At 39.6% G+C, this 16,798-nt stretch overlaps 1 protein-coding gene across 2 annotated transcripts in view; it reads left to right on the top strand.

Annotated features, from left to right (window-relative positions):
* Positions 1-16,798, top strand: part of ARHGAP6 (Rho GTPase activating protein 6) — a 329,447-nt gene that overhangs the window by 189,186 nt on the left and 123,463 nt on the right. The window lies entirely within an intron of this gene.

A 16,798-nucleotide genomic window follows, 5' to 3' on the forward strand; every position in this document is an offset into this window, starting at 1 on the left:
CAACTTCATGCTTTCCTGTGTGCATTATATGTCTGGCTTTACCCATTTCAAGGTCTTGTGATTAGGTTGCACACTACACCTAACTCTCCTCCCACCAGGCACCATGCTTTGCTTCACTGTTCTAAAATTTAATAGTTTAGGTATTAGCATGGGTTCAGTGAAGTATCACTTAGATTAGCAAAACATTAAAATCATTCCTGTAGGTCAAATCCCTTAATGCATCTTCTCATCTTTGAAACTCCTCTGGAATGGCCTTGGCTTAGCCAAGGCTGGTCTCTAGCATTGGTAACAAGCTGTGAGCTGTGATCTGGCTATGAATAAATGTAATGCAGTAAAGTCTATCCTGATAAAATTTTTGGCATTATTCCTGTTTGTTATAAGTGGAATTTTTAAAACCTATTTGGTTTCTGTGTGGCTTGTAGTGTAGCTCTGCAGGACTCTGATCCTAATCCCTTTAACATGAATGGGAGTTGTTTCTTCCCTCACAGTTGAAAAAGTCCTTAGTCTCCTTCTCTTTTTCCTGCCCCCCAGATATTACTGGTATGTCAGACACTCCAGCACTGCTTAAGCATTCTCAGGTATCTGTCTCATTTTATCTCTGGAAATGGCTTTATTAGGCTTTGAATAGTGACTCTTTAACTGGACATTGACTTAATTTCTAATCATTGTGACATAGAGGCCACATCAACCTTTGCTCCTTTATTGGACTCCTCAGTATTTTATTAGTAATAATTACTAACATGTGACACCACCTTACAGACAATACAAGATGCAGCTAAATCCATTTGTAAATAAATGTTTGCCAGAAGTGATGAGTTCCTCCTATTTACCCTTGTTAGTAAGGAACACTGGGCTGGTTGAAGGAATAAAGACTCATGCCATCTTTTTTTGTGCTGTCCTGTCTTTAACACTGAGTAAACTTCCACAAGTGATGCTGTTCTGACATCAGTGAAGTCACATTTGTCACAGAGTATGCAGTTAACTGGTTCTGCACTTTTAAAGCCCTCTCTGTGGGAAAATGTGTTAAGGAGACTCTGAGTTGGGACAGAAATTTTGTGAAAAAGCATCCTGGAAAGAGGGCACAAGACTTGATTTAAGGCAGTGCTCTTCCCAGACAAGTCTTGGCATCAGACAGATGCCAGTATTTGTAGGTTTTGAATGGAGCTGCCCATCAGTAACCTTGATTCCAAAGTGAAGATACCACTCTGCTGCAGAGGAATTTTAAGGCAGTGAGACGAATGAAAGCTCCTCAAAAGAAGAAGTGGTCTGGCTTACCTTTATTGTTTTCTGACTTTAGAAAACATCATGTTTTATTTTGAGAATTGCTTTCTTTGATTTGCAGTAAAAGACCAGACTGTTTCCTTGGATTCCTTCCCTAGCCACACAGTTTTGGGCAACTTCACATTCAGATCTGGATCTAAATTCTTTGAGCCAGCCTCGTCATTGGCATGATAAAGTAAAATAAAATCTAAGTGTGATGGATTTCTTTTAAACAGAAAGGTTTATTAGCTTATTAATTTATTGCGTAGTTTGGTAACAAGTTACTCGGGCACATGTTTTTATTATATTCTTTCTTACTTAATCTTTTGTTTGTCCCCTAAAAGAGAGCTCTTGCTTTTGGCAGCAATTTTTATTGGCCATGTTTAGATGTAGCGTAAGTGTGAAGCCAGCATGCTTGCTTATGCTCTATAATGAAAAAGTGTGTGCTATCATTTTTGGATTATGAAGAAATTTGTTTTCATAATAACTTTGAATATTTTTTAGGGTGTAATTATGTGTCACAATCAGTACTTTTTTTTTTCAACAAGGTAGTAATTATCATGTTGCTACTCTTTAAAAATCTGACTGACAGTGTAGGTTTGGAGAAAACAGCAAGATGTACTAATTTGTTTTTCTAAATGATATTTTGCTGCTTATTTTCTCAGCTGGTCGGTAAACTACTGTAGATAAAAGCTTGTTTGTCTGACAGAAGTTTTATGAGTTTAAAACAGTTTTTCCTTCCTCTGGGAAGGGTGGAGAATGAAAATAATAACTCACTTGAGTCTACTGATAAACTTCAATGAATGGCACTGTCAGCTTAAAACTTGTATTTCTCTGTATGCATTCATGCCAGTTTTGCAAGTACTGTTTAATATGATTTGTATCAGGGAAAGGTTAGAAGTTATCTTGGTTTGTTTTTAACTCTTTATTTTTTTACAGAATTAGAGAATAGTTAAGATTGGTAGGGCAGTTATGGAGATCATCAAGTCCAACCCCCTGCTCAGAGCAGGGTCAGCTACAGCAGGTTGCTCAGGGCTGTGTCCAGATGTTTTTTGGTTATCTCCAGTGGTGGAGACTACACAGACTGCCTGGCAACCTGTTCCACTGTTTGACTACCCTCACAGTAAAAGTTTTTCTTATGTTTAAGTGGAATTCCAGTCCATCCCTTGTCCTGTCACTGGGCACCCACAGAGAAGAGTATGTTTTTCCTTCCCCCGCCAGGTATTCCTACAGGTTGATAAGAGCCCCCTTAAGGCTTTTCATCTCCAGCTGTCTCAGCTTTCCCTGAATCATCTTTGTGGCCCTTTGCTGGAAGACTTGCTCCAGGAAGTCTCTGTCTCTGATTTACTGGGGAGCCCAGAACTAGACCCCGTATTCCAGGTATGTCTCACCCAGGCTGAGTAGAGGGGAAGGATCGTCTCCCTTGGCCTCCTGCTGGCACTTTGCCTGATGCAGTTTAGGAGGCTGTTAGTCTTTGCTGTGAGGTCACATTGCTGGCTCAAGTTCAGCTTGTTCTCCACCAGAACCAGGACCTCCTCTGCAAAGTTGTTTTCCAGCCTGGCGGCTCTTGTGTTTTTGTGTACTGGATAGTTCTTGCATTATGCCCTAGTCTGCCATGATGTGGGCCTAATGGGCAACCTAGTCATTCAGTTTGTGAATCTGTGCAGTGTTCTCATGCTGTCCTATAGCCGGCATACTACTAACTCATATGGCATTTGACATCTTTACCTGGTTTATGAGCCTCATGACTACTTGACATGACTGCAGTGATCTTCTATGAAACATGGTCTCAGGGTTGAAATCAATACTGTGTGCTCAGTTTGTGCATGCAATGCACTCAAGAATACACAAGCTTGGCTCTGCACTGGGCTGTCTCTATTCTTGGTACTGTAGTGTCTTGCCTTACACCAAAAAGTGGGCTGGTATCCAGAAGGCTTTGACACAAGAAGTGGTCTTGTTTTCAAAAGCCGGTGTAGATCTGTTGTTATTACATAACAATTCCATTGAATGGCTTTTAGGTGCAAGTCTTCTTTTAGTGTGGAACTTTCACTTATGTTACAGGGGAAATAAAACCCAACAAACCCAAACCACAAACTTGCTTGTAAACCGGCAATATTTAGTAAGATTCAGGAGCAGATGTGGTACCTGTAACTACTTTCAGCTTCCTATTTAAGTTGTGCTGGATTGCAGCTCAACACCCTATGTTTTCATGTTTATGAAATGAAGGAAGCTGGAAAGCTCTATGCACATTTCAGGGCCAAGAAATTTTGCATAGACATAAAAGACATTGCAAAAAATATTCTTAGAAGGTGGAAAACAGCTCTCCTCATGCTCTGTATATTCTTTGGTAAAGAGCCCGGCCCTGTGAGAAGGCATCACTGATGCCATTCATGTTAGGGAAGGGAATGAGATTTGTTCACTTAAAAAAGTTATCTGAAGAATCCTTGTCATGCTAAAGTTTTACATGTAATAAGAATATCTTTTTATATTGACCTAACTGAGCACCATGATGACATCCAGCTGTGGTGGCCCTGTGATTGTGGGCCGGGAAGGTTGTGCCTTCCTTGTAAGCCGAGGGGTTGGTGTGACAGTTGAGTATCACACACAGAAGCTTGTGGGGGAGTTGTGCATGCGCGATGCGTTTGGCTGTTGGTATAATTGGTTTATGCTGAGAGAAAGACTCTTATTACAGTCTAGTAGGATGGCAAACCACAATCAAAACAGTTACATTTGTACACAATGTGAAGAAGCTCATTTAATCCTTGGGGAAGTTTCAGAGGCCAGCTTCTTTCATCCCATTGCCTTGCGTGGCAGAGGTCCAGTGCCAAGGGAGAGTCCTGTCCTCACTCTGTAATTCCTCCTCCAGACAGCCTCCCAGCCAGAAGACACTCTTGTCTCTTTCAGCTGCATTATCTCCCTGGACCTGATGGATGCACTAACAGCAGTTATGCTGGAAATGTGTGTTGCTTAATCATCTTTTAAAGCAGTTCTCTATGACCTGGTTCCCTTCAGGCCCCGCAGTCTCCTCCCATCCTAGCTGGGGTTGTGTATGTGTGAGAGTTTAGGGAGCTGGAACATGTGGAGGCTGCTATAGTTGGCCAGAGATGAGGGGAGGGATGTGTAGTTTTCCAAGTAGGTAGAAGGAGATGGCACCATGCAGGAGTCGGAGGTGAGAGGTCTGACTTACTGGTATATGGGATTTAGAGGGAAAAGTAGAGTTAGCAGGCCAAGAAAATGGCCTTCTAGCAATATGGCCTAGATAGCGGTATGTAGGGGCAAATGTAAAACAAGACCTGAGAAGAGAGAGAAAGGCAAAAGTGTGTGGTCAATCTGAAACTGTTCCACTTGCTCAAGAGAAACAAAGGTGACTTCCTTTGGTCCAGTTTGAGGAAAGCTGAGGGATGACCACAAGCTTATTTAGGCCAGTGATGTCGGAAGTGCTTGTAAATTACTTGTTTTCTGCCTGACTTCTAGGATGTTCTACATGCAAGTTGCTCTGTAACTAAAAATGAGAGAAAAGTGTGAAAATTTGGCTGTGCGCTACCACTGGAGTTTTCACAAGCAGGAAAACAGAAAGCATTTGCTCTAATAAAACCTGCATCTTCTCAGAGCGATTGCCCAGTTGTGTTCCATGTGAATGTGACATTCAAAATATTTACAAGAGCCACTGGCTTGGAATGTCTCACTTAGCTTTTGGGGGGGATGAGCAGCTGCAGAGGCCTCTGCCTTTGTGCTGCCAGGTGGGGTGGCTGCAGGGCGTCTCCAGCTCATCCTGAGCTTTGCTTTTCACGGAATGTTTTAATGCTTGTCAATTATTGATTGCTTGTATGGGAGGGTCACAGTAATTCACACAGGTGTATATGGCTGAACAGATAGAGCTGTGGACCGAAGAGGTAAGATTCATTCAAAGATAGGACTCTGCTCTCATTCCCAGAATACACATATTCAAGGAGATAGGGTTGCGTTAAATGGCTTGGCACCAAGAAATAAAAAGCTCTTCTCTCTCTCCAGAGAGAGTTCATAAAGCATCTGGGGAACCTCTTGTCTTTCAGGTACTCAGACCTTTGCAGAGTTGAACACTTGGAAACCTTCCTTAATTTTGTTTCTTTCACACCTAGTTGCCAAGTTGCCTAATACCTCCTCAGAGGCAACCAAGAGCTAGTTAGCACGTGTGGAAATATGTATTTGAAAATAAATGATAGTTTTGTTGTTTAATGTTCTTTTAGAGCTTCTAGCTTTTTTTTTTTTTTTAATTTTACGAAAATGACTGTGAGCATGGCAGCAGCAGCAGCCTTCTGTGCTTCTGTCAGAATATTTCTATCAGTGCATTACATTTGCTGACATGCTGTATAACTTGAAACCTCAAGTTAAGGAAGAATCCTAGAAGAAAAATGGTTAAACATCCTTAGTTGCTCTCTAGTACCTACAGTGTGGTTCTGTTGCATTATTTATGGAAGAATATTTATTATTTTAGTCATCTTCATGAGAAAAAAAAAAAACCCAAAGATTGTGCAAGGTTGAAATAATAAAAAGGCTTTTTGAGAGGTTTGATATACTCTGTCTCAGATGGAAGATTATTTTATCATATGGATATGTTCTGCTGCATTTGCTGCTACCTACAGTATAAAAAGGTTGGCTGTCTCTTGCAATGCACTTACATTTCACTGACTGTGTAAACAAGCTGATAGGGGTAGAAGATGTATGCTCTGAAGATCCCTGGTGTAAGTGACAGCAAAAGCTAAACTCTTTCTTTCCTAAACTTTATTTCCTGAAGAGTTTACATTTTCCAAATGTAAGCAAGTTACATGAAAATAAATATTAGTTTGAATATTTGCTATTAAATTAGTATGTCCATTACAAATGCTCTTACTCCATGATATGTGAGAAGTGGCGTGTTCTTTTGTTGCTAAAAGTTGACCCAGCTCGTATTCATTATGGGGTTGCAGTGTTGAGCCCAGGCTTTTTGGCTGCAGTCTTGCCATAGAGTTCACTCTGTGGCAATGCTGCAGCAGCTGCCTGATCTACCTGTGTTTGAAGCTGAGCAGGAACGAGACAACAACTAATGAATGCTATTTAAGTAGGAAGAATAAAAGGTGGGGAAGCAATGTAATAGTGGGATTGAGAGGTTAATGCATCTGTTCCAAAGTTATTGTAGTTTTTTGTTAATACATTGCCAGGATCTAGTGTGGGCCTAAAGGAAGGGAGGAAGAAGACACATTGAAGAGAGTACAGAAGTTCATGAGGAGGAAATGAGGAAAGGAGAATGTAGAGTCCACCCAGGCAGATTAGATGGATTAGGAAAAAAGTATTTTGGGGGAAGGGACAAGATCAGTGAGGAGCAGGTCAAATGACTCCTCAGAGATCCCTGAGAAAGTGGTAGAGCAAGTGCACCTTAGGTGCAAGAGCACCTAACTTTTTGTTAGGTGACTGGGAGACTTTGTAGATCAAGAAGTCTATACTGAATGGAAGACATGAATAATGATTAACTACAGTGATGAAGGATGTGGGTTATATTGTTCATCTTTATCTACCATGAAAGTAGTTACATGGGCATTTTGGGAGTGTCAGCATTAAAGATCAAGATAAAATGCTGTGTGACTGAATTCAATGTTTGTAGTCCCACTGACTTCGGTAGAATATTTATACTCTTAGATTTTCAGTATCTTACTAATGAAACTGAAAGATACCTGAAGAACTGTTTTCAAAAGTCTGCATTTTAAGATCAGGAGCTGTATGAGGATTGCTTCTTTAACATTTAGAATTCTAAGCATTCTAGTTCATTGCTTAAAGCAGGGACGAAATAAATCCAAGATTTTAATTATTCTATGGAGAATAATGGCATTTTGACAAATCTTAAATTATAGCTGTCCTACCTTTCAATCTGTTGTACTACTTTAAGTTGAGGTGGAATCTCCCATCCCAGGCCAGTGTAACATGTCAGGAGAACAGTCTTTTACTGACTTCTGTAGCACATTACTTCGCTTTTCAGTGGTTCGAGTTTCCCTATTTTTCTATTGAGTCAGAGAATGTCTGGCATTATCCTTATTTATTTCAGTTATTAAAGATCAACAGCTTGCTTTATTACTGTTTTTCTAGATGATGCATGTGAGTAACTCTGAGTGATGCCTTTCTAATATGGTTGAGATGTTCTAAAGCATTAAAACATCAGTCACTCCAAGCTAAACAAAGATCTTCCATTTCTGCCCTGCTGGGTTCAGTTTAACTAGGTTTAAGATTCCTATTGCTGGGCAATATCTTTCCAGTGAAATGTTTTAGTGAGCCTGTCAGACATATTGATGAAATGAATACATCACTTTACAAAGTTTTCTATAAACCTTCCCCAAGTTCACATCAATGTGCTATATATTTGAGAAGTTATTAAATATATGTGCTAACATGTATGCAGATCAGGATAATTAGTGGGGTATAGATAAAATAAAGTGAATGGCAAATGAATATGTCTGGATGCCTACTTGGCTCTCCTTTTTGGCAGAATTATTGAGGACCTGGTGACAGGAAGGGGAAGGAAGTTATCGAAGTTGGTAACTTCATTAGAACAACATAAAAGAAACCTTCCTGTGTTGCATTCTCTCATGAAATAAATGTTATAGTCTTTCATTTACACATACATAAAGTCTGTAATCATACATTTTCTGAAAGCATTCATTTTTAAAATCACTTGGAAACTCATCAGTCTAATGTAGTTGAGATATTACAATTCTTTTTGTTCATGCTATCTCACTTTCTTCTTTGAAACCTATTGACAGATTAAAATAAGCACTTAGTAAAAAGCCTTTTTTCTTTATTCTCTGCCCCCCCTTCCCCCCCCCAGCTTCTGATAGGTCATGGCTTGAAGACACTTTGTTCTTGTCTGTGCCAAACTTAACAGCAACAAAAAATACCAACCCTACCAACAAAAAACCCAAACATGTTTAAGGATTCTGTAAACCACAGTGAGATTCAAGAGATAAATGGGGAAATCCATTAATAACCGAAATTCCATTCCCTTGTCTTGCACCACTTACTGTAGTGTAAGAAGTTGAAAAACTCCTGAGCTCCAAGGAAAAAATATCACTGAAACAGCAGGATTGCATGTTTTATGGTGGTATTACTTGAGCTTACTTTGCCTCCGCTTTTATATTACAACTTTTTAGTTTAGCTGTGAAGTGGGGCAACTGACATAACATGCAAGATAGGAGGGAGAAGGAAAACATGAAGAATATTTTATATCCTTACATAATCTCTGTTCCAGTGGAATATAATAAAATACTTAATAAAGGAAGGTGGAAGAAGGTTAGAAATACAATTCATAATAGGAGCACTTGGTTTAAAAAGCTTAAAATACTTGCTCTATATAACTTGCTTTGCTTGCTTGCCAATATAATTATTTTCAGTAATCTCAGTCCTTTCTCAATACATTATGTTGTGAATATGAAATTGCTAAAGGACATGAGCTGGTACAGAAAAGCTATTCAGACCGAACTAGTAATTTTCATTCAGGGACATAGTAAAAAATTGCATTTGAATTGTAAGTTGTTCCCATATGTATAAATAAAAAATAGAGAAAAATAATTCTGAATTCAACTTTCATGTCACGTTAATAAAAAACAAGCTCATCTGAGCTGAGTAACTGTATTGGGAAATACTTTTAAGATTAATAAATAGCAATCTGTTGCTTACTGTAAGAGTTCTGTGCAGTTTAATTGCTTCATATCATAGAATGGTTTGTGTTGGAAAGGACCTTAAGATTATCTAGTTCCAATCACCCTGCCCTAGGCAGGGACACCTCACACTAAACCATGTCACACAAGGCTCTCTTCAACCTGGACTTGAACACCGCCAGGGTTGGAGCATTTACCACTTCTTTGGGCAGCCTGTTCCAGTGCCTCACCACCCTCACAGTAAAGAACTTCTTCCTTACATCCAGCCTGAACTTCCCCTGTTTAAGTTTTAACCCATTACCCCTTGTCCTGTCATTACAGTCCCTGATGAAGAGTCCCTCCCCAGCATCCCTATAGGCCCCCTTCATGTACTGGAAGGCTGCTATGAGGTCTCCATGCAGCCTTCTCTTCTCCAGGCTGAACAGCCCCAACTTTCTCAGCCTGTCTTCATACAGGAGGTGCTCAAGACCTCTTATTATCCTTGTGGAGCTCCTCTGGACTTGATCCAAAGCTCCGTGTTCTCCTTATATTGATTCCTTCTTGTTTTCAAGTGGTTGAGCTTTGGGGATATTTTACCTGCTTTTACAGGAGGCATTTTGAATCTTCTGCCTGCTGTCCTGTATGTTTTATGAAGACTCTAAACCAGCTTTCAGTGCTGAGTTGGTTGTCCTGCGGATCCTATCTTCAAATCCACCTGGAGCCTCCTGTGAGACCCGGGGGATGTGGATGCAAGGCAGTGCTGCTGAGGAACGTCTTGCACCCCAGGCAGGCACCCTAAGCACCCAGCTGTGGCATAAGCTGCCTCCTGCTCCCTCTTGTATGTGTTACATTTTCCATGTTGGCACTCATATCCCAAGGGGGGTGAGTGGGCTGTGAGCTGGTGTTATACAAGCCTGTCCTGGATGAGTGTAGTCGTTTAGCACTCTGGAGTAACATAATCTGGACATGCACATCTGCTGCTTCTTAGGGGTTGGTTTAAGCAGGGGTTTACTTGGTGATAATGAAAGTGGTTGGTTGTAACTCCCCTTACTACTTGTGATTCCCAGTGGGACATTTTTGCTTCTGTTGCGGGTGTTGAGGGTTTAAGAATGAAACTTCAGAAATTATGGGCCCTTTTGCAAACCTGACCCTTGGAATGTATTTTTTTCCTAGCTGGTAGCTACATTGGCTTTTAGGGAGGTGAATGAGAACTACGTACAGTCAGCTTCTGGCAGAACCAGGTGTTCCCTGGAAAAAGGTGACAGTTGGCTCGGGCACAAGAAACAGTGATGGTTCAGGTACTGCAGTTGGCTTTCTGACTTCTGTCACTCCTCCAGCTCACCAAGAGTATTTCCTATTCTTCATTGCTGGATGGTAATTTCTTTTTACGCTTGTCACCACATAAAGTGGTATGTAAAATGTATATATAGCTCTTAAGTGCATAAGCATGTATTGCTATGGCTTTATTAGCATCTCTTCTACTTTGCTGCTGCTTGTGGTTCTAAGACACTTTTACCAAGGACTATTATAATAAATTATAAATTGTTAAATAACTGTTTAGGAATGTTCTGACTCAAGCTTATTATGCATGTGAAGGCTAGTTTAATTTTTCTTGGTAAATGGTAACTATTTTCCTTATTAGTCTGAGACACTGAACAGCAGAAGGGTCTGCAAACAGATTCATCGGGGTGAAAGTAGGAAAACCAGCGCTGCTGAGGCTCCTCTGCTCCCTTCTGTGTGGGAAAGATGACATTTTCTAACCAGATAGTGGGAATGTTTTCTTCTGCAGGCCTGAGTCACTTGTGAGGAATGCTGAGATTAATGCACAAGATTAATTTTCTCACTGCTGCTTTCTCCATTGCAAACATGGAAGTTTGCTTGCCTTGGAAATTTTCTCTTGTTTCCAGCAAAACTTCAGGTACTCTGAACATTTTTACTAAAGATTCAAACCTACTTTTGCTCTGTAAAAATCTATCCTTGCCTTTTAGTGACTGCGAGCACAGAAGTCAACTCATGTCTCTTTCAGACTTGACTTTTTTAGAGTACAGCGATTTGTCTTTCTGTTTGCTCCTGGTGCATTTTGTGCTCTGCTGTCATGTACAGAAAACCTTCTCTTTTCACAGAGCTGTGAACAGGAGTTTTCACTTATCAGAGTTCTCTAGATATGCAGCATGAATTTGATTCAGTTTTGTCCATTTTCAACATTATATTAATTCTACATGATCTATAATAACATCTTTTCTGAAATGGAATGTATATTTAGTACTAGGTAGACTAAAAGAGATTGTGCCTCACTGTCATCTTTATTAATTAAGCGTTAAGAATTGTGGAAAGAATTGGTCATAAGTCCTAAAATTAAAATAAGAATTAAAGGGTGCCCTCCCAGATTGCTTCAGAGCAAGCACTGTTGTCTGTATATTGAATCTTATCAAAGGCTCATGGCTGACAGTTGGTTTCACTGTGACATATATCGCAGAAATGCTGGTACTGAATTTGAGCATAAAGGCTTAAGACTCTGCCTGAAATGAGTAAACTGCCTGTTGAAGTAATTTCAGCAAAAATAATAATACAAAAATGAGTTAATGTTCCTATGGCCAATGCATATTAATTTATATATGTTTAATATTTAACGCATGTAATTGAAAGGCATTGTAAGTGAAAGGAGTGCAAATGGCTTTTTCTCTGTGGCTTGTAAATAACACATTCTGTGTACTATCCCTAAAGGAGCATGGACAAGGCTCCAGATATCTTCCTTTGAACTTTGGTCCGGGCATTAGTTTCCAGCACTCACTGTAACAGCTTTGTCCTGATCTAACTAGTGTTGCTGTTTTTAAGGCTGTGGGGGAAATGCTTGGCTTTCCTCCTAGCCACCTTGTGTCCCAGGGCTGTTGTGCAGAGTGGGAGAGAAGGTGATGCAGAGGTGACTGCACTGGATCTGGGCCAGCCAGTGTCTTTCTGTCTCTTATTTGACTAAAAGGAAAGCAGGCCGGAGAGCTAGGAGGAAAAAAAAGAAGATGCTTCAAATGAACATGTGTGTAACTTGGTGTGGTTGTGTGCATATACCACTGCTGTGCAAAATGTGGCTGTGTGCCTGCTAATGCCTGTTGGTTGCATTCTCTTTTGATGCTCATGTGGCTGGAGGAGTAATTACTCCAATCAAGACTACCCAAAAAATAAATGAACACATGTAAAATCCTACTCCACTGATGTCATTGAAATTTCTGCCATGTTCTTTATCTCTACTCAGGGCTCCTATAGTATTATTAAGGGTCAGAGATTATTTTGCAATGAGTGCCCCATTGTGCTCTTTGGTGGAATTCTGGTTATCCACTGTGATAAGTAGATCTGGGGAGAAGGGGAGTAACATTAAAACTCTTAAAAGTCTGTAATTTCATTGAATCAATGAGAAGGCCTAATTAGTAATTGAAAAGATAATTAAAACTTGACAGGCTGCTAAGTTTTGAGTATGACATTATTCTTTTCCAATAGTGCTTTTAGAAAAAATATTATTCATGTCTTTTGGACCTTTTTCTCTTTTCTGCCTTCCTCCATCTCATTGCTTGTTTCAGTTCTCATTTTCTAATGCCTTGAATTTTTGTTTCTCTGTTTTTGACACTTTTGTTTTGCAGTCTCCTCGTTTATATTTTCTGCTTTTTCTCCATACCTCTCATACTGTGACTGTTGCTTTCCTACTCAGCCTCATATTTGTTACTTGTTAGCTTTCCATGAATTGTTCCTTTCAGATATTCAGCACTTGCTTCTACAATTCTTCATGATCCTTCTGTTTCCTTCTTGTTATACCAGCATCAAGACTGATCATTATTCCTATTTATGGACATAATTTTTGAGACTCCTATATCTTTAAGTGGAAACAAAGGCTAGCATGTATTTTGGTGTGCATAACAAGGCTAGAAATGAATTGTATGTGTAAAAGATAAAATCTTACTGTTGGCTCCAAGAGAATCAGATTTCATTTGAGTTCTCTATTTAGATAACCTTGTTACTTCTGCTTATCCGTATTCAGATCATCCCATTTCTATTTTTCCCATATTAATATATTGAAGAAGTCCAGATAACATTGGGTGAAAATTGCCATTTAGTCTAAATGGGAGGGAAATTAGCCTTAGTAAAACCAATTGAAAATATCTGAAGCACCACACAAATCTGAGCAAGCCAACATGTGAGATTAAACTTGAGAGGAAACAGATTGAACCACAAACTGCAAAGGACTTCCTGAGAATCTGAGGCCTCTTCAAAGACATTTGTTTTATTTATAGTGTATGTTACCTCAGTATGTTTCTAAACAGACAGAAAAGAGGAATCAGAGTCATAAGATTACAGAAATGTACTTGAAGCTTAGCATGAAATGCTGCATACTGCGTTCCAGCCTGTCTCAAAACAGTTGCTGTAAAGCATCTGGAGAAGAGAAAGGATTTAGCCCTAGATCTCAAATGATGCATTCATACTTGTGCGGTGAGCAGCAGGGTGTGGGCTATGTCTGAGATTGGTGGTGGATTTCTGTTCCTGACTCTACATATGGTTCCTTTCTGATCTTTTCCTTGGGGCTAAATTAAAATAGGGAGGGAAGAGTCTAGCTGTAAAGTCATAACAGACTTTTGAAATACTTTGCTTTTTCTGAAGGGGAAACTACTGCCGTCTTGTGTGTGTTTAGGCTTACTATGCAATGGAAAGGAAGAAGCAGGTGTCACAATGCAGGCGGGCTAGTGTGCCAGACAGGGCTGCACAAGACCCAGAAAACTCAGGTTCACTGTTCTCCAGTGTGGCCTACCAGAAGGCTCAATCTCCAGTTTATCAGAAAAGCTACAAGGTACTGAGTTAGAGAATAGCTTAAGATCAGGGATCTCTTATCTTATACCTGCAGTGATTGATAATGGAGTTCATTTGGTGGTGGTGGTGGTTATTTTTTGTGTTTTTGTGGTGTTTGGGGTTTTTTTCCCCCTTCTTTCTTCTTCTCTCCTCCACTCCTCCTCTTCCCCCAAGCAGATATTCCCACTAAGCAGATATTCCCATATCTGCTTAGTGTTCTAGCCATGTTCCAGCTTCTAAATAGGCACAGCCTATTTTCTGATGAAAGCTGTGGTCAGCAGTCTGTCCTGGAAGCATATGGCCTTTCAGATATACCTCTGGGAGACCACTATCTGAAATTTTCACCTTTTCAGTCACTGCTGTGTGGACATTAGGGTGGTGTGGTGATGCGGAGGTATGGAGGATTGACTGGAATGGCATTTCATTGGTCATGTCAGAAGGGCTGTAGATGCCTGGGCACCTCCCTGGCCTAAATTTAAACACCTATGTACAGTTCCTGTTAAGCAGCTAATACAAACTTTTCATCTTGGTCTTCCCATGTGTAAATTGGAACAACTGGGAGCTAGATATGTCACTAGGAATGTAGATTGGTCTCCTCTGCAGCTCTACGGTTTCAATATGCTGTATACGTTGTTGCAAACTTAGCTTACAAACAAATCATAGTTGATTTGTCCTTACTAGTCACAAGTCGCAAAGTATTATTCTCACTTGGTTTCTACTACTCAGCAGAGAAGAGAGTAGTGATTTTAATTTTTTAAATAAAATCAAGCATAGCCATTCTTTATGGTCTCAAAATCTAGCAAGAAGCAAAGTTTTACCTTCTTCTGATTTTCTCTTAATGTTATCTTAAGGCATATCAAGCTGATATTCCTTAGACTGAACTTTTCTACATTATTAATATGACTTTTTGAAGTCCTGCACTCTTTTATACACTGAAGTACAGAAACATGGCATTGAGAGCATCAGTAGCAATTGGGACAACTTCCATCACCTGTCTTACTTGTTACTTACTACATAAATAGTCCACATCCTTTCTACCCAGAGGAACTGGACTTACTCTTCAGTGTCTTCTGCAACTTATGATGTCTCTAACCCCTCCTATGGAGTGCTGCTTTTTGAATATGTCAGAAGACTGCTAAAAATACTGTGAAAAGCCCAGTCACCAAAAATCAAAATGTTTCTGTCTTTCTCACTTTACTAAGTACTGATTGAATCTACAAAATAAATACCTTCAGAAACCACATAAGAAAAGTTGTGGACCTGAGTCCCATGTGGAAAGACTTTCCTTCTGTCAATCCTTTTTGCCAGTTAAGGCATTAGTAGAAAAACTTCAATAAACAAGGGGTGAAAGCCGAAGAAATGAGAGTGGTCCTGCTCCTGCTGACATTTGTTGAAACATTGATGTGAGTTTCCTTTAGGGCAAGGTTGTCTTCCTGTGCATGTACAACAGGGAGAGAAGGTATGGAGTCTACACTAGGATGCTGTAGCAGCTCCACCCTGCTGGGTAGTTTCCACTTTTCTCACTAGCTAATTTAATTTACTGACATTACTAGGGACCCTTTAAATGCAGTATCATGGTCAGTTTGGGATTCTGCATTCTGAATTTTTGTTTTCTTGAATGGTGTACAGGGAGACCCAAGTGTATCACAAGTGAATAGTGGTTTGTGGTACCTCAGCTTTTGGATGACCAATTCCTGGTGGCTTACTCACTGTTAAGATTTGGGACAGGGAACACCAGAAGTAGCACAGATGATCTATCCAAAGCAGCAAGCTCTTTTGTTATGTGAGGACCTAGAACAGACTGATGCTTTGAAGTCATACAAATGTATTCTCTAGAGGTGTAGAAATGCTTGAAGCATAGCAAATCCCAATGTTTGACCAGGACTCTTATGTTCATACATCTGTCCAGAAGGAAATTTAACTGGTGTGTGTGCTCTTACATTTGCAAAACTTAAGTAAGATGTACTTAGCTATCACTGTAAATAATAATACTTTCAATTTCCAGGTCGGATAGTCTTTAACATTCACTGAGGAGCTAAATTTACATCCTGCCAGTTTTGTGTGTCACATGTTGCTACTTATTAAAATTGTTTGTCAGATGAGTGTGGATTTGAACAGAGTAAATCTCTTGCTCAGAGTAGCCTTGCTCTTGCTAAAGCTGTGCCTTAGCTTCAGGAAACACACTATAATTAAACGCCAATACAAATTGCTAACTTGGCAATAGCTCAAGCACTTTATTGCAACGAAGCCTTGATTTCTTTTATGCCAAGGTAATGTCAGAGCAACATTTGATTTATCCTGAATTTACAGGACTGTGACAGAGCGTATTCTAGTTCCTGGGCATTAAAATAGTTCTCTAAAAAATAGGGTGAGTGCAGTTCACTCTTATAATTATACTGTTGGTTTTATGGTTAATAGTATATTCTTCATATGTAATTCTGAGTGTAGTCCTGTGGGAGCTGGATAGTTAGTCTTACATAAAGCTACAAACATTAGAAAGACGAAAAGCCTGACTCCACTTTACAAAGAACATAGAGCACTGTTGCATACATAGTATGAATGGTAAAATTCCCTACTTTGTAGATTCAGTAGGATGTATATATTTACAAATGTGACTTTTTTTTTTAATAAGAAAACCTCTCATTCTCAAGCTACATATCAGAGATAGGAGGATTTTTTTTGTATTTGTTTTTTTTTCTCTTTAGTCAACCCCCCTTGCTGACAACATTTAGCTGTAGTCTGGAATCTAAACAGCGCTCTTTGGATTTTTGTGCTTGGATTTAGTATTATGGAATAAAAACTCACAATACTCCCAGTGAGAAGCAAACAGAAGACACAATGTTTCAAACTGCAGTGTAATTTGGTTACTGAAAATTCTGATGTGCATCTGCTTGGTTAAGCAATAAGGATGTTTATTCTAATGGATAAACCAGGTGGTAAATGAAGTGAATGTCTTGTATACAAAAATCTTTACACCAATACTTACTCATTTCAGAATAAAGGAAATGCTCATTACTCAGCTGTTTGTTCTTCCAGAACATTCACCAGCACTTCTCTATAAGAGTTCAGTG

The sequence above is a fragment of the Lathamus discolor genome, chromosome 4 (assembly GCF_037157495.1).
Source record: "Lathamus discolor isolate bLatDis1 chromosome 4, bLatDis1.hap1, whole genome shotgun sequence".
Lineage (NCBI taxonomy): Eukaryota > Metazoa > Chordata > Aves > Psittaciformes > Psittacidae > Lathamus > Lathamus discolor.